The sequence below is a fragment of the Saccostrea echinata genome, unplaced genomic scaffold (genome assembly GCF_033153115.1).
Source record: "Saccostrea echinata isolate AGI-Se365-2 ecotype Australia unplaced genomic scaffold, CSIRO_AGI_Sech_v1 ptg000025l, whole genome shotgun sequence".
In the NCBI taxonomy this organism is placed as follows: Eukaryota; Metazoa; Mollusca; class Bivalvia; order Ostreida; family Ostreidae; genus Saccostrea; species Saccostrea echinata.
The window spans coordinates 9365219-9388886 of NW_026889774.1; the positions used below are offsets into that span (position 1 = coordinate 9365219).

General features: G+C 32.7%; 1 protein-coding gene across 1 annotated transcript in view; it reads right to left on the reverse strand.

Annotated features, from left to right (window-relative positions):
• Nucleotides 1-23266, reverse strand: part of LOC133191967 (microsomal glutathione S-transferase 1-like) — a 190902-nt gene extending 167636 nt beyond the window's left edge. The window contains exon 1 of the mRNA XM_061327757.1: nucleotides 23252-23266. The gene's annotated coding sequence lies outside the window, so the exon portion shown is untranslated. The remainder of the gene's footprint in view (nucleotides 1-23251) is intronic.
• Between the last annotated feature and the right edge of the window lie 402 nt (nucleotides 23267-23668).

A 23668-nucleotide genomic window follows, 5' to 3' on the forward strand; every position in this document is an offset into this window, starting at 1 on the left:
TAATTGGTTCTCAGGTGTAAAAATTCTCATAAGAGATCAAAATGTTTGAAAAGCATAGTGTTATCTTGCATTTAGTTCTTTTTTTTTTCCCCCTTAGAATTAGTTTCTGATTAAAGCCATATAGAATTACATAATGTGTATGTATTTCTAATAGTAAAAAAAAAATATTGATACTTTTCGTGCAGATTAGAAATTTTAACATTGACATTTCAAAAAAAGAGAAGAAATATATTGCTTTTATTCTGAACACTGTGTAATTACTAATGGAATTAATACAAAGTAACAATGTTTTAGAAATTGAATGATAGTTGTCGAACGAAATGTTTTAGCTTGGAGTTAAAATATGATTTAGAAAGATTATTCTGAGAGTTTTCCCCCTTGAAGCAGCACTAATAGAGCTGCATAGAGTCCGGAGAATTGTAATAGGACCAAAGTACTTTGGTTTGACAAAATCTCCCATACACATAAAGTACAATAAATTACATTTATGGTTTGGCTAATTGCTCGATGGTCTCTGTTTGGAACCATTTTCTTGGAAAAAGCTCTTTTTTTATGTTTATACAGGAGATTTCGATGCATTAAGGCAGTAGGAACTTCAGTTCAGTGGCTTATAAGACAATTCTCTTATTCTTGGCAGGTTTGGCTTATTTACTTGTTATAGAAACCCAGTGTAATAAAGAATCCAAGCAGAACAAATTCACTCAAAATGTAATGTTTCCAAGGGAATAAAGCAGAAACTTTGGAGAAAATTTGTTGACAATTCGTCAAGATTGTTATTGGATTTGGCCAGTAAAATAAAAAAAAAATCCAGATGAATAAAAGGTATTTTTAAAATTAAAGAAGAGGAGGCTTATTGGTTCATTAAGATTACTCAACAGCAGTGATTTAATGACAAGATTGAAATTTTAGTGTAAAAAGTCATGGTTATATTGATTTTGCAGCTTCATATGAGCTAAAATCATTTGGAGATGCAAAGCAAACTTTTCTCATTTAAGTATTTTATTTTCATTTTCTTAAAGTGCTGAATTGGTAAGATTTTGACATTTAGAAAACTTTATCATGTACTCTTAATTACAGGGATTCCATTTCATTGATTTTATGTTTTTTTTTCTTTTGAAAGCATTCCCCTCCCCCACCCTCACCCCTACCCCCCCCCCCCCCCCCCAAAAAAAAAAGCAAGGTTTTTTTGTTAATTTTGCAGAAAGGAGTTATCTGAAAAGATTTGCAGCACCGTAAGTATTTGTTTACAGATACCTGATGTATCTTAGAAGTTGACTCAGATTATTGGGGACAGAATGATTTTGATCTTTGTCTGCATTACTCTTCGTAGTCAGGTGTAAGGAATTACACTCATTCCGACATCTAAAGCACTTGTCAAATAATTATCGGCATCCTTAAAACAATATGTTATGATAGGGAATGGGACAACCAAGTTATTTGACACTGGGGCATCAGATTTAGTAAGGAAGATTCCCCCTGGTTTTTTAATCAATCTTGAACAGTGCAAACAAAACTGGTGTATCAGTGTCTACCAAGTTGGTTGGTGCGATGGGATTTTATTGATTTTTGACCGCTTCTTTCTTCATTAAATTTTGAAAAATTAAGGCCCTGGGATTTAGGACCAGGTCTTATCGACAAGATTTCTTGTTAGTTTTTTCACCGTCATAATACACTTGTCTGCAAAAGGTTAATCGCTGATTTCCTTCAAAGGATTTGAACATATCTGAAGTGATGTAATCCTGAAGTTTGATGAATTTGTAGAAATATGATCCGGCAGAAATGATAGGATGGTATTAAGTAGGAGATATGTGTTTGATGCTCCTTTTTTAAACAATCCCTTGAGCCAACAGAAATATGTATACTGCATTTGAAGTTTGTTTGATCTCTTGTACTTGAAATTGCATTTTGCTGGAAGGTGGGCATAGTTTGTGGTCATCAATTTTATGAAGAATATTATTAATAACTTTTTATGTACATAATATGTCACAGGCATGGATATTACAAGTTGGATAAAGTTTGGCCAAGTCCATGTTTCCCACAGAAGAAATCCAAGTTCATAAAACTCAGGTGATACATTTTATAAATCAGTGGAAACAGGGATAGCTGAAAAAGTATTGGTTATAAAATTTTAGTCTGATTAAGGGTACCGCATATCCCTGTTTCATTTTCATTAAAAATAAAAATAGTATGTGAGCTACAGGATTTATTAAGATTACCTTGAATATGATATGGTACTTGGTATTTTGATGGGTACATTCTGACCATAATCTTTGACATTGTAACAAATGAAATTATTTCATATCCATTTGTATTCTTTGCTCCCACTTGGGGTGTATTTACAGATATAATTATTACTTGATTTTGGTCAATATTTGGAGAAATCTTAATTAAACACTCCTAGGACATAAAGATCAGTATCGCCTCCATTTTGCAGGTTTGGAATCTTGGTGTCTGTAATTCAAATCAGAATCTTGTCAAAGGCTTGCAATGAAAACAAATAAAATGTGGAATTGGTCCTGCTAATTAGGATACTAAAAATTTACAGAATGTAATTAACCCTTGCAGAGAACCAGTTCATCATACATATGAAAGCCAACTTTTACAAAGAAAAATGTGAAAACTGTCCAAATGGGATTTCAGATGAAAGGGAGAAACTTTAATTAGATCAACAAATTCATATTAACTGGTCCTCTTAGAATGAAAGGACTTGTGATCTACACTGGTTTGAAGTTGCACATGATTTGTTTTTCCAAATTTTCCCATCAATAGAACCTTGTTTATTCAGAGACCCTATAGTAGATTGGAGGATGGTTGCCTTCCACCATCTTGATGGTTACTGCAGACGGACAAGAAAATTGTTTGTTGTTTCAAGATGATTCCAGGCTTAGATAGACATTGTCCATCTCCATCTGATCAGCAGTATGCACCATTTGTTGATCATTATCACTCAATTTCAAAATAAACTGATTAGAAATAATACCATTTATGAGATTAGTGGCTACAAGGTTAAAACGACCCTTGGACCAATAGGTCTTTGGACCTAATACTTGCAATATAAGCTCTCTGGTAGATTTTAAAAGAGATAAATGTTAATCTTTTCAATATGAAACCTTATTCTTGAGAAAGAATAAATTGCTGTGGTAGTTAAATATAATTTATTTAAAAATTAAAACAGTTTCTCATACTGGTATCTACATACACATGGAAGAATTTTTGCAACAATTTTGAGCAAGCGTACCTTTTAAATTTGTCCCATATTTGTCAATTTAATATTTTTCCTTGATCATGATTTGGACTGGCAGTGATCAAGACATCGAATCTTTTTTTTTCCCAATTCTCAACACTATATTATATAATTTCCAGAGTACTTAGATTTATAAGTGGTATAATATAAAGAGGTGGATATCATTTATTCATTTCATTAGAACCATAGGAAGTTCATATACTAATCTTATTTACAGTAATGTATGATGAGATCTGAGTTATATTTGTCTGGGGATTTTTATTTGTAATTTCTACACCCTGTCTGGCTCAATTTACACCTTTTTATTAGTTCGTAGAATTTTTTAATGCAGAGGGTTTGCTCCAAGTTGTCAAGAGCATTTACCGATGTTCATCTTCTGAAGTTTGAAGAAGAAAGGGATATCTCGCCAAGGCAGAACCATGGAGCCAATGTGTTTAGATGTGTGAATTATAGTATTTTGATCAAAAAGATCTAATATCTGCCAACAAGGGTATTGTTTTCTTCATTGCATAAGAAAAATTAAACGCAGATTGTATCAGAAAAGTGGCTAGCACTAAGCTATTTTACTTTTTCAAAAGGGTGATGGTGTTGAAAACTAAATGTTTCAAAAACAAGAATTCCCTGATAAAGATTTCATCATTTCACTACATGATATGGTGTTATTCTTGTGCAAAGTTTAGCACATTTACTTGGCAGGAGAAATAAAAGAAAAAAATATTGTAACAGTTGCAAAACTCTATACACCAGAGGTTATACTAATTGTCATGAATTGTTTTGTCCTAAAATTCCATGATAATGCATGAATTCAAAAAAAAAGAGATAGCAATCATTTAAAAAAAAAAAATTAATTTTTCTCTTGGCAGAATAATAGCTTTCAGATTGGTGTGTGCTTTTTTTGGGCGGTATGCTCTGATATAAATGTAACTGTTGCATGCATGCTTTCTGACTGCCATTGTTGATTATCGTCATGCAGACAACAAGTTTATCTAAGACTGATGAGGGGGCCAAAACGCTCAAGTACCTGTCTTATCTTTGGCTCTCAGTTTTCCCTCCACAATTCATTCTTTCTGTCTCCAGCTTGGGGAGAAAATGTTGACTTGGATCACTTTCTCATGCATAAAAAAGTTAATTGCATGTTACTAAACAATCCAGAAGTACACGAGAAATGGTTTAAGATATACTGTGAAAGTATGGGAAGACCCTTATGATTTTTATCTATCCCAGATTTGACTTTACAGTACTCTTATAGACTAAATGCATGTATCACAGAATGAAAGCCTTGTAGCTGTCTGTCTATCTGTCTGTCTGTCTGCTAATGCTGATTTTGATTAGGTTACACAATAAAGCTGAAAGCCAGAGGACATAGATATATATATTGTGCTGACTCATATTATTGAGATTCCCTTACTCAGCATTTCAGATGAGCATGTAAGTGACAGATACCTTTGAGGTACCATCTATGTTGATTTGATTCCCATCTATAGTGGCTCCATTCCTAATCTAGATGCTACTGGAGAATGTTCTATATATATATTTGTTTTTTCTTTAACTTGTATCACACAATGGGTATAGTGAAGAGCAGTCTGGTGAAAGTGTAATGTTTTTCATGGTCATAATACAATAAGGTTCTGAATTCACAGGTGATTAGAAAGAAAGTTGATTTGAATGGAAATGAACTGTCTTTGGAAATGCTCTGTTATAATGCCACCTGTCAAACACTGTGTTTTGAGTAGACTAATTGTGCAGACTTTTATTGGACATGGAATCGAAAATCCTGTGAGGTTTGCAATCAGAGGCATGCAGAATGGCTGTAAAATCACTGCTATCACACTCTCACAGCCATACCATAAAGTTCTTATCAATCACCAACATAGGTCTGACCCAGGGCATGATAATGTACCCCTCTCACTGCCTGTTTTTATTTGGGGGGGGGGGGGGGGGGACTAGTGAGTTTGCTTTACTTGGGGGAGGGGGTCAAAGAGAGGAATTGATGTCTTCAGTCTATGTATCAGTTCAAGGAAGTATTTTAATAGGAAATTACATTGATTAGAACTTATCTGGATATTTATAGAGGACCTTATTGTCTGACTGGATTGCAATTATGTAAAATTCTTGAAACATTTCTTAACACAATAAAAGCTATGTAATAAAAAGATTCACATATGGTTCATGTCAGATGTAATTGAATATAAATCTTGAGGATATTGTAAAAGTTTTGTTTGATAGAAAAAGACATTTAGTTTATAATATCTGGTATATTGCAGCAGATTATCTATTTGTTTGAGAAACTGCACCTGTTCTATGTTAATATGCAGACTAAACTAAAACTCACAAAATATTTTACAGGAAGTTGAGACACATGGGTTTATGCTTTTATCCCCCCCCCCAACACCACCACCACCACCTTGTCTATCACTCTGACCTAGCTTTTTCCTCCATTCCTTTTTCAGCACCCTTTCCTTATTTTTGACAATTTGTAAAATTGCAATCTTAAGGGAAAAGTGTAATCTTATGTAGTTATCTTAATTGCATATCTGATGAAATTTCAGTCTTATCTGCCAAGATGACCCTTAGAGTCTGATGGCTTCTAATTGATGCTACATGCTTCTGATGAGAGTTTTTCTCCTGATTGATACAGAGCTTAGAGTGGACATCTGCAGGATCAATAAAGGCGAAAATTGATTTGAGAAGAGGACTGGAAAATGGGGATTTTAATGGTGTTTGTAAGACTGTACAGTGATAATGATATAATTCCTTTTCCATCAGTGCGGAGCCCAGTCATGTGAGATGAACCGATAAATATGCCCAGTTCCTGGTAATGACAAAAAAAGCCCTTACTACATCTAAATCTTCCAGACAAACAAATGTTTTGTCACACAGAAATGTACTGAACGAAACTGTATCACATAGGTTCTGATGATGTACCATTGAGTTTTTGGTGGTCTGCTGAAAGGTAGATGCAATTTAGAAAACGAGCTACAATTTCATGCTTGAAATATAATGTGCAGCAATGGGGAAGAAAACAAAGTAACTGATGATTTTTGCAGATTTCCATAGAATTTAATCTTGAAATATGGCTAATTTATATCAACAGAGAGCTTGCCTTACCAAAGAACTTGTTGATACATGGATGCAGTGTTTTATATTCTTGTACCAGTTGCTACAAGCTTTGCTAGTAGATTCCGTTAGTCTTTTAATAAAGTCGGTGAGAGATCTATGAAGTGCAAAGATAGGGTTTCAGAAGTTCCCAGAAGGTCTATGAAAATTAATTGCTTCTAATTTGTCTGCTGCACATTTTTTGACGCTCCCTGTCTGCACTTAGCCAATGACAACAGCTGCAACCTAGAATCTAGTAATAGTTTATTATCAGGGCACAACCTTGGGTGCTTAGTAATTAAAATTCTTATGTTTCTGTCAGAGTCCCTTGGTGAGGAATCTCATTTATTTTTGTCAAAGAGGTGCATATCTTCTATGGAAGACTGGTATTCTTGGGAGGTTTTTAGGTGGTCAAGTCAATACCTTGGTATGTTTGAAGTCATTTGTCAAGTTGTATTACCACCAGAATCTGGGAGAATTTTCAGTGCCAGCTTTTAAAACTTGTTTTCCAAGGAGCATGGCACTGACTTCCCTCGCTATCTCTCAAACATTTGGATGAAGTTTAGGATCTATTTAACCCAAATTAACCTCTCTCAAAATTTTGGATTTGGTAACAACCTGATAACAATTTCTTATCACTTTTATTGTTTGATTGTTATCAATAAAACCAGTTTTATTTCTAGTGTGTCTCTCGTATACTGTGGGAGGTCATTAAAACTTTAATATCAACGTCATTCTATTTTATCCCCATCACCACAGTTACAACCCAAAATAGATTACGGTTATACAAGTAAAGGTACATCTTTTCAAAGTATAATTACTAAACTTTAAAATTTTATTGAGCCAAAAGATACTGTTCCATTACCTTAACCATTTTTCCACATGGGACCATACAGGAATGAAAATAATAGAGAAGACTCACTCAATAAGTTACTGCATGAAAACATTGAAATGTCTGCTTTCTTGAAAGTATGGCAATTTCAAATATTTTCAGTTTGTATCTTTGATCAAAGTTGACTGTTTTTCTAGGAGTCATTGACCGAGATAATGAACAAAATCATGTAGACTCTTGAAATTGTATTTGAACTCGGTGGTTTACATGCAGAAATAGGTGTCTTGCATAAATTCTTAGGATTCTAATGCTATTTTAAAGAGTTTATCGCCTTTATAGATGAAATTAGATTGCATTGATAATCAAGATGGTGGCGTGAAGCTGTCATTGATAGCATTGCAATAAAAAATTTCTTTAGATATTGAGTATTGCATCTCTGCTGGGAATTTGAGATACAGTTACTGCAAACAAATTTGAACAGCAGGGCTTGCAATTTGGAAAATTTGATATTTTTAAAAAAGAAATAGATAAAGAAATACTTCTGCAATAAAATTTTGTTTTAATTTAAAAACTTGCAGACAAAGCACATAAGATTCAATACACGGGGTACAGAATTTGAATTTTATCTTTCAGTTGATGCATGAATAATTGTTGAAAATGTAAACTTCTTAGGATTTTAAGTTTCTTTGACTCTATAAATCATAATTGCAGGAATAGAAAAGGCCAAGACATGCCTCATTATTCATTACTTGGATAATATTTAAATAATTATATCTTCTGTAATTATAAATAGCATCAAAAAGATGTTTGTAACGATATCTATTCTAAAATTTTGTTCTCACATATATTTTTATAAGTATAGAATATATACATCAGTAATAACCAGAATTCATGAAAATGTTGCCCTGTTTATCCTGTCTCATAAAAATAATGTCTCGTGAAAGTTTGGTGATCTACAGTTATTGAGTATATATACAGTAAATCTGTAAATATTTTTAGGTACATTTTTGAAATATTATTTGCAGAGATACTGTTTTGAGATCCTGTGAATTAAATATGACTGTTTCATTGCATCCATCATCAAAACTAGTACCATACACCTTAGTCACCTTTAAAAGACGTGTAGTAAATTTGTCACAATCTTTGTCCAATTTTGGGTGGTATGCCCACTATTTATGACAGACAGATGCTATTTATCCTTTGCAGATATGACCATCCTTAAATGAACCTCCTTATAAAGTGTTCAGTAAATAGGGCTAAGAATTTACCAGCTAGCTCATAGAAAACTATATTTTCTTTGAATTTCTATTTAATTTATTAAACATGAAATATTTCAAAACTATAAGCAGTAGACAAAGTTTCAAAAAGGAAAACTGAGTACAGCTGTATAACAATTGTAAAAATAGAAATTTATGTGTTGGGATAATTTAGTATTATAAATATAATCTATAGCTATGGTATTGTTGTCTTGCATTAAATACATGTCACTGCATGTCTGGCTTTGTAGGAAATTCCGAAATAAGAAAAATATATAGTCAAAAAAAAAAATATGATCATAAAATTGTCATAAAATTGAAAATTGATATTAGAGGGAGATCTGACATGTGAATCCAAATATATATTGCATGTCAGTTGGCATTAACAAATTGACATAGAAATAATACTTGTGTGGCTTTGCAGAATGCTGGTTTGTAAACAATCTTCAGGAAATGTTATAAAATATTCATATCTTGCCTGGGAAATGGATCCCTGGTTTTTGCTTATAACAAAAATATTGCAATAACTTAGATTATGTATCGACAGTTCCATTTATCAGCTTTGTATTTCACCTGTCAAGGAGATTTCAAATGTAATAAAACAAGAAAAATGAGTCAACAGAGTAGAGATTGCTCTTGCTATCTCATTATTGACTCGGATTCAGCAATGTGTACGACTCCCCAAAACAGAATTTAGTAAGCACTGGCATAAGATCATTTTTTGTGCAAAACTTCAATAGGACTCGTTCAATATTTTTGTCTCATTAATGAAACTTTTTTTTTTGAAATGAATTCAGTTCCCTTGCTAATAGTTTCTTTTCTATTCTTTTGTGCGGTTGGAAAATAGGAAGGTCTTTGACGTTAAAAAGTTTCTCAGCGGGTTCAGGGGTTCTTGTTAGGCAGCCCTCTATGCTAAGTGCTGTAGTCAAATCTTTGGGGCTTTGTCAAACCTATTCACTACGGTAAGAAATATCAAACCGACTTGTCAAAATGATATTTGGATGCAATTTTAATAATTTGCAGATGATTAAAAGCTTTCAGCTTAGTAGTCCTAACTGACATTTCATATTGTATTTTTTTTCTCATGTGTGCATGACTAAATTAATATAGCAAGAATGGTTTGCAGAGTTCCTAATGGCTGTTTTTTTCTCTCTCTCTTCTGGTTTTCTGAATTAGTAGTTTAAACAAAAATCAACTCATATACATTGTTTTCTCTTGATGCTGAGAATTTTTTTAAAGTTAAATCAACAGAGGTGTTTTTGATGTAGATTAATGTTTTCAAACATTTATAATTTGAGAACTCTCGATTAACGTTTCCTCCATATATTTTGTCTAGTCACACATGGTGATACACTCTTGAGGGCTATGTTGCATGCCCTCAGCAGATTTAATCAAATTGATCTGCAAAGAAGTTGAAGAATTCCACACTTAATTAAGTTTTGATTAGAGAAAAAAAAAATAGATTTCAAGTCCAAAGTGTGAGGGGGAAGGAGAAATAAAGAGATAAGTCTGCTAACATTTCTACTATCATGGCGACATCTCTGTTAATGTGTTAATAAATTCAAACATCTAGGATGCTACAAATTTGATATCCCATGGGGCTTTGAATCAATTCCCATGATGCCTTTGAAGTAGAGAAAGAGCCAGATCAATTGAATTGTTTCAATATTTCACTCTTCCACTGATGTTAAATTCATAAAATATTTTACAGATAGACACCAAAACCAGACCTTATTCATGAAACAATTTTTCAAGAGAGTTTTTCATTTCCATTCCATATAATTATTATGAGTTAAACATCAACTATATTTTTGCAAACAAATTATTTATCAGAAATAAAATTAAAATTTAATGGAAGAGTAGACTTATTTCATTGAAATGACCAGAGATTTGGATGCAAAAAAAAAAAAATCAAGTCTATGAAGATGGAAATAAGGTGAATTAAAAATTTTATTTCTAACACTGACGACATACAATTTATCTGGTAATTTGAAGTTTCTCTTTGAGAAATTTGATATAGTTTTGAATGCTGAAAAATTAATTCGCACATCTGGTCAGGATGCAAGAAATTGATTTGAAAATCTTATATACATGCTTCATATTTCCACTGTACTATGTTACTTATGGTTCATTGATAATTTTTTCATGAAAACACCCATCTTAGTATGTTTAACTGTCAGGCACCTTGTAGGGGGTCCTAGTAGAAGGAGTGAGCATGTGGGGGTTTTATGGTCCCCCAACATCTGCTAGCCACAGGGCTGTGTAAAAAGTTACAGCCATTTATCATATTTGTGAATTTGTTATCAGGTACCATATGGTTTCTAAGACCTTTGCAGTATATGATTATTCAACAATTAAAAATGTTTATGAAAAATAATTATAAGTACCGTTAAGTTTATATTTGAAGACCTGCTGCTAAATTTTTGTTAATGCATTTGAGATATTGTTATGATTACATCTGTTTATAGTTATCTAATTCAAATACATGCTATGTATTGCAACATACACATTGTACAAGTAGCTTGTCGGCCTATTGCAAAGGAGGAAGGAAAAAAAAAATCTTTATTCGCTTTTACATGGAGCTTTTAAAAACATAAATAGACATTCCAGCAAGATGAAAATTCCATTAGATGCTAGAAAGATGGGTGAAATAGGTCTTTTGAATGATGAGTAATCATTAAAAGCAGCAATGAGAAAATTAGTTCATTGGTAAAATGTAATGTTTGTAAATAGTAAATGAAACTGAGACAACCATTAGGGCTGACTCTTGTTGGGAGGAAAAAGACAGGAAAACAGCATTTGCTTGATGAATAATGTCTACACTAATGTAAGAAATAAAAAAAATGTTCAATAACGAACTTGTGGTTTGGTAGAAAAAGGCTATTTATTTACAAAACACGGGGGCAGTACAGAAATAGTGGGAATGAATTTGTTATTTCAAATATGATCTATTTTGGAATCTTTTTATGATCTAAAATTAAGTTATATCTATAGAAAGATTTACCATTCACATTTGTAAAGTATTGGCTGTTTAATTGCTACATGTATGCTGTTCATGCAAGCATGCAAGGCAGGTATAAATTGTGTGCAGTTGTATTAAAACATGCAATCAAATAATTCTGCTCTCATTAAACAGCATGCAATACAAAAATACTCTAGCTGTGATCAACATGAAAATTATAGCTATAGTCTGATTAATACAAAAATCTCTTTGATTGACCAAACTTAGATAGAAACTTTGAAGTGTCATGTTTTCTCTGTTAAACTTTTTCAAACATGAGAATCCACATGTAGGATTCTTTTCTTATTATTTTTAGGAATGATTGATCATGCCTGCAAAAAATACATGTCAGCTATCAATCAAAAAAGAGCTATCTTGCAATTTTTTTTTCACAACAAATGTATTTCTGGAGTAATGTGTTTTGTTTTTGTTTTTTTTTAACTGTCAACAGCTGTTATCTTGTGTATTGTCTCAATGTACGACTGTGAGCCAATTCATAATGGCCTGACAAACGGCAATGTTTGGTCTCCTTGTGACATGGGTATAACGACACTAATCACCCTACAGGCTACAGATTAATGGCTGTTTTCACAAATTGTCATCTTCTTCCAGAAAGACACAAGGTGCACTACTCATCCATCAGTGCTTCTCTGGTATTCTGGCTCTTACAGAAATAGTTGGATGTTTTGAAAATCAAATGAACCTTGGGGGAATTTTGAACATATATGTTCGTGTATTTATCATCTGTTTGTTTTGATATGAACATACATGTTCTTTTGGGTTTTTTTCCCCTACTATCGTCCAGCTTAGAAGGAAAGGGAAAACAATAGAAAATACCATTACTTTCAGGAAAGATGCATGACTTTGTGTAAAAGCAGTTACTAGGCTCAAATGTGGAATCGTCTTGTACATGTTGGAAATATTTTCCAGCCCCAAGTGGTGTCCACTAGCCCATAAACTATATTAAATCAAACTGAAAAGATGAGGGGGATATTCCCAGATTTTCTTTATTCTTATTCACTATTTCTATGGTCTTTATTAATCTTTAGAAAAAGATTTTGTTTAATATCTTTTAACTTTCTTTGAATAAAAAAAGGGGGGGGGGGGGGGGGTCACATGCCCAAGAAGTAGGAAACCATCACCTCACCCCCGCTCTTCTTAGTTATAGAAAGAAAGCTTAAATTGCTAATTAAGAAAAAAACAACAACTTAAAATCTCCTACAAATTCATTTATATAATTAATTCCACAATTTCTCATGCTCTTCCCATGATGGCTAACTTTTCCCATGGAATTTGGAGTACTATTTTGTCTCCTGCAAAATCTGCTTGGAGTGTAAAGTAAGTTCAACCCCGCTTAATAAGCTTCTTCATATTTTTAAATTAGCTAGTTTTCTTCACTACAAAAGTAAGAAAATATAATTATCAGGGGCTAAATATTTCACTCAGATTTCGCTTTGCCCTCGGCCTGCCTCTCAATTAGCTGACGTTGTTTATTTTGTAGGTTTTTTGGGAGTTTTACATGGTTTTAATTGAATAAACCGCTTCATCTTTTTGTTCAAAGAATTTTGAACGCAGTTGCTGGAATTCTTCTTTGTCCTGTGATGCGTCTTTTTCATGGGATCCAATAATCTTGTATTTTACTCATTCTGTGGGCTTTGAAAGATTGAGGCTCTTCTAATGAAAATTCAGTAATGGTGTAAATTCAATGAGAGAAGTTATTAAACTGCTGTGCAGGTTACTAACAAGATTTATGAATGCTTCAGTGGGTCTAGAGGACATTTTTATATTAGTTATTTGCAGACTTAAGAATGGACAGTGTATCTTTGACATGATGAAGTCTCTGCTGCTGTTGCTGTAATAGGACCACAAACTGATTGTTTGAGTACTTGTATGAAAAGTAAAGGTTCAAATGTTACCAAAGTCAATAAAATTATTAGTGAATTTTAATTTGGTTAAGTTGGTTCAAATACATAAATCTGCATTTTTTCCAATGCTCACTCAATAGTTCGAGATCCATATATCTCATGCAAAATTTGTAAATTTCATTGATCTTATTTGTCAATGGAAAAATTATGACTATTTTGGCCAGGCACTGGTATAATTTGTATTTGTTCATGCATAGCTAGATTTATAAAATATCATAAAATATTGAAATATTTTGGATGTTTGTAAATGCACATAGCTGCTATATTGTGGGCTATATTGGTTTTGTTTTACAGAACTTTGCATGTTGAGGTATCAAAATAAGTAGCAACTGCAATAACAGAAAAGATCCTAATATTTAAGCAAGTTAGAAAAATTCATCTCAATCTATAAACCCTTATCTGAAGTCTCTGACAATACTGTAGACAGTCTGTGACGAGACTACTGGATTAGCCTGTAGATCTTCTTTCTGAGGAAATTTTAGGGCCCCCACCTCAAGATGCTTGTACTCTTTAGTAATTACTCGCTTCTTCTGTCTGTCTGTTTGTTTGTCAACACTTTCATGTGTTGTTGAGTATCTTTCAACCTTACAGACTTCATAATACCTTATTGCTGGATAATAGCTATAGTTGAAGATACTTTTAGCTATATTTAGATCAAGTAGTCAAAGACGAAGGTCAGAAATTAAACTGATTACATGTACATTATATCTTTTCAATTACATATTTATGTGATTTGAATCATATTTGATGGCATACATTTCTTATCCATTAGCATAATAGGCAGAAAATGGTTAGAGGAAAATACTTATAGCTTTGGGGTCTCTTACAAGTTTCAAAAAACATCCAAGCTACAAACCTATAAATTAAAGCAAATATGTAAAAAAAAAAAAAAATAATGGTGTAAGTTTTAAAGCTTTTATTCAAAGACTATACAAGAGCAACAGTCTCATCTTCAGTTTCTAGGTTGCTATGTGAGAGAGTGCATTCTTCGTAAAACATGGTTTGAATACTTTTTGGCCTGTTAAAAAACCACCCAGTTTTTATTGCAGTGAAGATTGTTTCTGAAGAATGTTGAGCTTGATTAATATAATATGTGATGAATTAATTCTTGTATGACTTGAATTAAGAAATGGCTACTAATAAAGGAAATTGCTAGCATGCCTAACAGCTAATGTTTACCCTCCTCTTTCTAATCTGGTCTTGTTTGCAACAAAGATCAAACAGCAATCAGGCATTTCTTGAGAAAACATGATGTGCTGAAGAGTTAAGATTAAAAGCATTTATAGACACCTTCATGTATTGAATCCTTGTATCAATGATAAACCATTTGTTTTATGTTCTTTAACTTATTTAAAGCATTTAAGGTTTTGGTAAAGTTCATATTAAAATGATTTGGGGAATATGGCTAAAAATTAGTGAAACTAGAAATTTTATAAATTCTATCATTTTTTTTTTAAATTTAGATTATAATGAAGTCCAGTTTGATCATAAAGAGATTATATAACCTGATAACCTAAAAATAAAATTAGAGGAAAAAAGCTTTAAAATTTCAGCCATTTAAAAACAAAAACAAACAAAGCAAAAACAATATTTAAAAAAAAAAGAAAAAAAAAATTAAAAAAAATTATGTAACCCAAAAAGGGGGAGAGGAAGAAAAAATCCTGCATAGTGATTCGTCACCTTGAACATGAAAATATTGAAAAACAGCAAGAAATGAACAAATATCAGCCCGCAATGAAGTGTTTCTAATTTAAGTACACATGCATAGAGTGAGAATACATGTCTTGACAGTTTCTCTGTGCGGACGTGTGGAAAACCTCAAGTTGTCAGATCACTTAATTAACAAATTCAGCTAAGTGGAAATTCATATATACAAAAAAGTACACCAGAGTTTACACAGATTGTCTGTTCTTTTGATTTGTTGAACCATATTACTCTTCAAATTAGAATGGTCAAGTGATTTTGTTATCTTGATGAGAACAAATATGTCATTTTTAGGTGTGTTTGATATCAAAAAAGATTTTTGTCATGTTATAGAAATTGCTTGCTAGAAATATTTTTTTTGTTTCAAAATTTTATCTTAGAAATATTACCTCCTCTAGGTAGAAAATTTATAAAATTAAATCTGGGTCATATTAGCATTATTGAAATAAATTTAGATGAATGTTATTGTAATTGTTCTGAGTGGATGCTGAAGAAAATTGTATTAATTTGAGAGAATTTGAATTGCTAACAAAGTGGAGGGATCAGTCGCACTGATAAAGCAGGGAGATTAGCAACCAAAAAGTACATTTTTGAAATTTTCTGATTGCCTAATATGTAAATAATGCCGATAAGATCAGTCAAACAGCCACAGAACACTTGAAAATTTCAGTCCAACACACTAGATATCCAATAGTTTCTTTCAGCAGTCTGATTAATGAACAAGTTAGATAAATTGATTGAAAACAAATAACTAGGGTGATTGTAGGATTGTGTGGCAATCAACTTCAGCAAATGCTTGCCGTGTCTGTCTTCACAGACAAGTTTTAACACCTGTAGTACAAGAAGAACTGATTAAACTGTTAGTATAACTAATTTTTCTGCACTACATCAAAGCTTGAGAGTGTTTGATTGTGTTTGTAAATATTCTTGAAGACCCTTTTTTTCACCAAAAAGTAGGTCTTGAAAAGAATCATTTTCAAAAGATGAGAAGAAAGGCAAACTTTGTGTTTTAATGATATTGATCTTGTGGAAGTATTTGCTATTTGTATATCTGAACTTTGCATCTCGTTAGAATGATACACCAAAAAAAATGATGGATTTAGCAAGATTAGAAAAATAAGAATTTTTGATGAGAAAACAGAGGAAGTATGTATATTCATGAGCTCTTTGAATTGGTTAGAACAGAAATATAAATACAGAGTATATATTGTCCTAGTCATGTAAATGTTTATCTTTGTGGATTCCTTAGGAAGGATGTAAATGGATCTGTTGAAGGTGAATGTTAAAGGGTCGCTCTTTGATGTCTAAGGTGTGAACTTCTTCTACTTCTGAATGTGAGTAAGAGAATAAACAGAAAAAAAATCATCCTCATTCAATTTTATCTTGTCAGAGATAAACAGGACTGCAACTGATACAAGTGGTGATACCTACCTGTGTGTTGGGAGATGGAAAACAAGGGGAGATAAGTACAGATGGGTATGTTGAGATCATAAAATACCTCTAAAATTTGATTAATTGAACCAGTTGGAAACCTCCATGAGATAAGTGATTAAATAGCTGTGTGACTTGTTCAAGATGGTTTCTTTGCATTGTAGATTGAAAAGTATAATGTCATACCCAGTTATACCAAACTTGATTTGAACAGTGTGTATAATCATTTCTAATGTTGCAGTTGACTTTTGGTTCTCTTACCTGGGACAAAGTGAAAGAACCCAATTCTTAATAGCAAACAGAAATTCAGAAGTGAAGGATTTTAAAGGGTTATGTTTTGTAAAACTTGATCTGTAACCTTTTTGTATGCGTGCGAGATTCTAAAATCTAGTACTATGCAGATGAGCAAAAATGTTCATGGGCCTCCCAGATTTGACTATATAATGCAAAGCTGCGTTTTTCCGGAGCCATCATCAGCCTGCACTGTAACTGCCAGGGGACTACTGTGACATCACAAATATATTCCACCACAGTACAGGCAGTCTTTAGTCTTGTATAGGAGGTTTATGGCCAAAAATTCAGAGGAATTCCCCTTATATTAATTAATAACATATGGACATTTCAATATATAATAAAAAGGTTATTGACTGAAAATTGGGAAATATAACTATCCTCCGTTGATACACAGCTGCAGACCTTACAAGCTTTGTCGGTTTTTTCTGGACAAATAAAAATGTCAGACAGGCATATTTACCAGTATTCAGTCAATAACATATATTTATAAGTAAAATTACAGTAAATATAATCATTTAATGATAATTTTTTCATTGTATTGTCGTCATAGATAACATAGGTATGTTGCCCAATTGTCGTAATAATTCAATTTGTATCTATACTTTGTGTGATCTATGACAACAATGCTGCTGCAGTTCATAAAAATGATTATATTCAATAATGCTTAAAAAGTAGAACAGATTATGAAAAACACAGTACTAATGTACATTTAGAAGTGAAAGAACCCAATTCTTAAGAGCAAACAGCAATTTAGAAGTGAAAGGATTTTAAAGGGTTATGTTTTGTAAAACTCGATCTGTAACCTTTTTTGTATGCGTGCGAGTGATAATCCAGACCCCCCAAAAGACGTAAGTCATATGTAGATTTTTTGCTAGTTTTATTAAATTTTTTTTATGCAGCTGCAGATGCAAAGTAATAAAAGTCTGTTTGCCAAAGGGCATTTACCCAATTGATATTTTTATTAAATTACAGTATTAAATTAAATTTATTGGATTTATATTGTCATAAACATGACAATAAAATGAATATGAACGAGAGTTGAATTTCAGTGAATATTGTACATCTTGTTGTTGGAGGGGTATCGCATAGCAAATGATTACAACACATTTCCCCTTATGTTTTAGGCTGATGGCATTACTGATAAGGTATGTAAATGATGTAACAGGAACTACTCACATTTTTGCAAATTGGAGAAATCTTGAACATCTTCCTTTCTTCAGTGGTCGTGTCATATAGATTTTATTACCGTAAATTTGGGTCTTTTAGGATAGATGAAGGGGAGATAAGCCAATGTTTTTAGAGCCCTCTCGGCAGGAAATCATTGTGTTTCATCATAATTTTGTCATTGCGAGACAGCTGCAGTGATAAAGCGTGCTTAGTGGAGGTTTCTAATATCGAACACATCTGAACAAGTTATAGACCTATGATCCAGTGCAGCTTCATAAAATTGTGCAATTAAATTCTTGTAAAGTTGTTAAAAATAGGATTGGTAGAGAAAACAGACACTAAGGTCTAAGGAATTCAGGATATTAACTTTTTTCACAGAAGTGAAGTGTCCAGAAAAAAAATTTCAGGAAGACGGCAAATTTTTGCTGCTCTTCAAATGGCCCATGTGTCCATATGATTGAATGAATTGAACATTATATACAGGCAACATGCACAGCACCTTTTTAATGTTTTATATGTTTTCCAAACTCCCACCCAAAAGATGAAAAAGGGAACAGATGGAAGTAAATGTAGAAGTGCTTGATCACTTTAAAGAATTGCAAAAATTTCTTGGTGATGTGCTAAATCAAAAATTCTTTTTCAAGTCATGCAAGAAGCTCAAATGCAAAACAGAGAAAATGTGTTTCATTTAGCTGTCTCTTTTATACCATACAGATGTAAGAGTATATTATTTGATTAAATTGTTTTCCAAATGATGGGCAACAACGGGTCTGCTGCTGTTCTACATTATAATTTGAAAATTAAGTAGATTTCCTCTCCATGTTTTGGCAGTCAGACATGTTTCATCACTTTAAGTGTGTACCTTTCCCTATTGCCACATTTACTCTGTCACCTTTTTAACATCTTTTAAATTAAATTCACATCAGAGAGTAGCTCCAGCAGAACAAAAGCTGGCAACACTTCCTGTTTTCAATTGAAATTTTAGGAAGCTGCTTCAAGTTTTTAAATGCTTTCCCTCAATAATAGTTGATTCTCTATAGGCCAGTAGACTGCATCTGGCATCTCTAGAATAGAATTTTTGTTCAAATTCTTCAATCAGTTTAACAAGATTTAATTAGAAGGGGTGTTTGAAAAAAGAAGCTGCGTAAAAATTATTGAAAATTGGGGTATTTATTGTTAGAAGCGTGTCTTGCATACTGTCGCCTGAGACCACACAATGGGTCAGAGTGTGCTATCAAGAAGGCGCTGCCAGTGCAATGGTAGATCACTTACAAAGGAACGAATAATAATACCAGTACCTCTTTGTACATTGATTGTTCAATGAATCTATAATGGACTTCATCCTACCATTTTAGCTTCATCAAAAAAGGAGATATAAAAATGTTGCCAAACTCTGTTTATTTGAGGTACAAAATGAAATTTTTAAGGGAAAGGGTAAATTAGGGTTGTAAAAATTGAGAAAAAGGGTGTCAAACATAATGAATGACAATTTTCAGGGGCTTTGTGCAAAATCCAATCTGCAATCTCTTGTCAATGGAATACAGATTTGTGAGGAAAGTAGACAGATTTTTGTTGATTTAGGTGTTAATATGGTGTGCAGATGGTCAGTATCATGACCCTTAGTGTCCTGGGTGACCAGTGGTCATTTTCAGGGTGCAAGCCCAGACAGGAAGTTCTATTGCAGTAGCCATCTCTCATAGAGTCATTGTGACAGTTCATTAACAAAAATCAGCTTAATTTTCTCCAGATAATGGGCTGTATAAATGTTAATGTTCTGGTCAAGTACCTTCATTAAAAGTTTTTTCTCCTCCTAGGGGTTTCTCTTTTGGATGATGTACTTTTGAAGGAGCTTTGGGGATTTGTTAATTTGGCATTGCAATGTTATATGCCTAAAAAAAGTTAAGAGATTAAAATTTGGTTCATGGCTATTTGGGCACATTGTTTTGGGATGCCTAAGTTTTAGGAGAAAGTCATGATTAATGAAAAGGGGTTATATTCAGTCACACCATTGAAATGAGAACCCTCATTTAAGAGATGCATAGGGCATTCAGATATTCATGAATACTCAGTGAAGTTTATTAATTCTGATGCACAAATCCATTGAAATTCATTGATCTTAGTGCCCACAGCATGCAGTGCGTGAAATTTAATGCAAACTGTATAGAAAGAATGTATTGTCTTATTTATTTTCATTAACTTTACATTGCTGTATTTTTGAGAATTGGCACATGTAGGAAGGGTGAAATGGAAAAAGGTCCAACTAGCCAAGGAGCACTAATTTCTTCATCTTTTTTTTTATATTGTAAGATAAATTTGTCATTTTGAATTGAAAATAAATTGCAAAAAAAGTGTCTCAAACACAAGATCCATGAAAACAGAAGATTAGGAGGCAATAAATTGTAAGAGATACATGTATTGTTTCCACCTGTGAGGTACTTGGGTTTTTTTTGCTCATTTTTTCTGCTTCTCACACCTCCAGAAATTTGAAGAGGTAATTTGAGCAGTTGATTATTAGGAGTGACGTAGCAGACGTTACAAAAGATTACAGATGCTTCCTCAGCTGTCCTGTCATTAGTGCAACCTTTTGATGTCGACATAGAACAATAAAGACTATTCTTTTAGTGTTTTTCTTCTTTATGATGTTGAAATGCTATACTTATGTAAAAAATATAATCTCTGGGGAAAGTGTGATCCTTAGGTTGTGGATAAAAAATAGGAAGGATGGAGAAATTAAGTGAAGGACTAGAGGTATATACATTGATGTGTGTGCAATGGTTAATTGTCACATCTGGCTGTAAATAATATTGTTTGTTGTTTGATGATCTTATGGATATTTGTGAGCAATAAATAGTCCGAGCTGACAGAAAGTTGAGCAATCTGTCATGTTTTTAGCATCTTGGTTTGGCAGAATGTCATCCAGAGGTGTTGGAAATGGAGGGGTGGATCAAAGAAACAGAAAAGGGACTGTCACCTTGTTTCTTTATTGTTCATTAGCTGATGTATATGAAAGACATCCATGTAATATAGTTAAGAAATGGGCAAAACATGAAACTAAACTCAAGATTATTGTGTTGTATCTTTTTTTCAGATAAAAATTTCAAATATATTGAGAAATATTGTCAAGGAATCTTGCAATCTGGTCCAAAGCAATATTTTACAAGTAAATGTTAAAATGATTTTGAATTGTCAGAATATATATTTATTATATCTGAAAAATCTTAATTTGATAAATTCCCTGGAAAACTTTACACTGTTAAACATTTTAAAATTGAAATTATAATACATAATTTTTTTTTTTTAATCCTCAAAAAATGTTCACCCTACATAGACTCTACACATTACATTGACAAAGTCTGCACCCTCACTAACTCCTGTACATATAGAATATATAGATTTCTGAATAAAGAGAGAAATATCTATGAAACACTACTATAAACATGCCTATCCAGAATTCATATTTTTGACAAATGTTTATGGCTTTTTTATCCAGCAGAGGGCTAATAGAGGAATCAAGGCTCCAGCAGGGGTGTTTGAATTACCAATAGTCTTTATGAGTCAAGGGAATAGTTAGTACTGGCTCAACCTGCAATTTGAAACTAATGACCATAAAACCTTATCATGAATATTAATCTGTAAAAATCGGCTTTCTTGCATAAGATTTCTTATGGATAAGTTTTGTTTGCCATTCTTCATCCAACTTAATTCAGTTGAAGAGGAGTGCCTTTTATGGAAGATATAAAATTTCCCCGTAAATAAGAAAGAATTTTTAAAGTTGACAAGAAGACCCAAGGAGATCTCTTCTGGTAAAATGGAAAACTTTGTTCTCCCTCTTTGAATTTTATTTCCCTGCAGTGAGAAAATGTTCAATTTAGTATGGCCATAAATTATGAGCATGACTTTTTATTAAAGGGAGATAATCTATGAATCGTGTGCAGGGGTTAAATCTAAGACACAAAGACCTGTAACAGAACACGATTGACTCATAATTTTAATCCATTATAAGAGTAAACAAGTTTACAAAGACTGATTTGCAGGGTATGTTGGCATTATAACGACAGTGTTTGTTCTTTGGTCAAATGATCCCCAATTCCACATAGCCCTCCCGCAGGCGTTAAACTTTTTCACTCCCATCAATGTCATGGCTAAAACAAGATTTTGAGGGCACGTACAGGTAATATACCTGTAATCAGAAAAATATTCCCCTTCTCGTGGGGAGTGTAATGGCATTTCCATTGAGAATTGACAAAATTGTCTATAAGGAGACTGAAAGATGATACCGCTTGAAATTAAATCTCGATTGAAAGATGATTGAACTGTTTATCTTATTGATTAATGGGGCATACATCTGATTTATAAGCTCTTATTGACTGGATTTGGGATGTTTGAAGAGGGCCTTTGATAGAAGATGGTATATCCTTTATATGATAAGAGATTAAAATCAGACACTTCACTTTTTACATAAGCATCTTTCTTCAAGTTAATATTCTTATGAGAGAAGAGGAGAATATAATATTAACTTGGAAAATGACAGTAATACCTAGTAGATAGTCGAGCTTTCACATATATAACTTGAAGATTTTCATTGTTTTTCATCACCAATGCTTTTGATCATTTTCACATTCTGCTCCAAAAGATGTATTTAGTTTCCTACTACATATGTTACATTCATCAAACTATTGGCTATTCCAGTCACATTTTACATATGAAATAAGAATACTTCTGAAAAACATTAATACATTAGGTTTTAATGACTTTTTGTATAGAATTCATTATACCCTTTCATTTGACATTTTAATGATGATGCCTTGTGTTTGCAGTGAATATCAATGCAATATAATTATTCTGTTTCTTCATCCCATTTGACCACTTTCAATATTCATGAACTATTTCATTTTATATGTCCATTTTAGGTTTCTCTGGAGGCAGTTGGAATCTTATTGGAAAACAATTCTAGGCTCTTTTGGGGCCTATGAATGTTGTCCAGGCTATCAGTTGACCACTGACTAAGTTATAAACATTCTGATGGTTTTATTAGCAACAAAGTATCTTAGTGTTATTGGCCTGTGATGTCTGTGACAGATATTATGACCAATTGTTGTCAAATTTGGCAGCAATATAACCCTGTCTGCTTTTGTCTAGCTTGTTCTTAATAGTGAAAATAAAGTCCTTTTTGTGGGTGTATGAGAGAATTCTGACTCCATACTAATGCTTTTCTTTCTGTTAAATGTTGTCATATTTCATTTTTACTCTATCAGTGACTTTATTGAAATGATTATGGTTTTGTGTTACCCATTTTGTTACCTTTTACATAGCCATGCAAAGACATTCATTTTAATGTAATTTCCTATTTCTCTCTCAAGGGCATTGCATTAGTAAAATGTATTTTTTCTGCCAAAATGCAATTTGAAGTGTTTCCTCAAGTGAGAAGGTAACAGTATTTGGAAGAATAATTTCAGGTGGCTAACCTAGGGGTCAATCTAATATCTTGTCATACAAAAAAACCTCAAACTTTTTTAGCATCTGAAGATTGCTGAAAGATTGGAAAATTGATAGATTTTCAGAGAGGTTGTTTACATTGCCTAAAGTATAGATTATGTCACTCAGGCCAAACTAAAATAACATCTTCAATCTGATGAAAAATTTACCTAAATGTAAATCCTTAATTCTGCTAGAGAAAAAGAGAAAACACTTTTCTGCCACCTTGGAGTATGTTTTGGT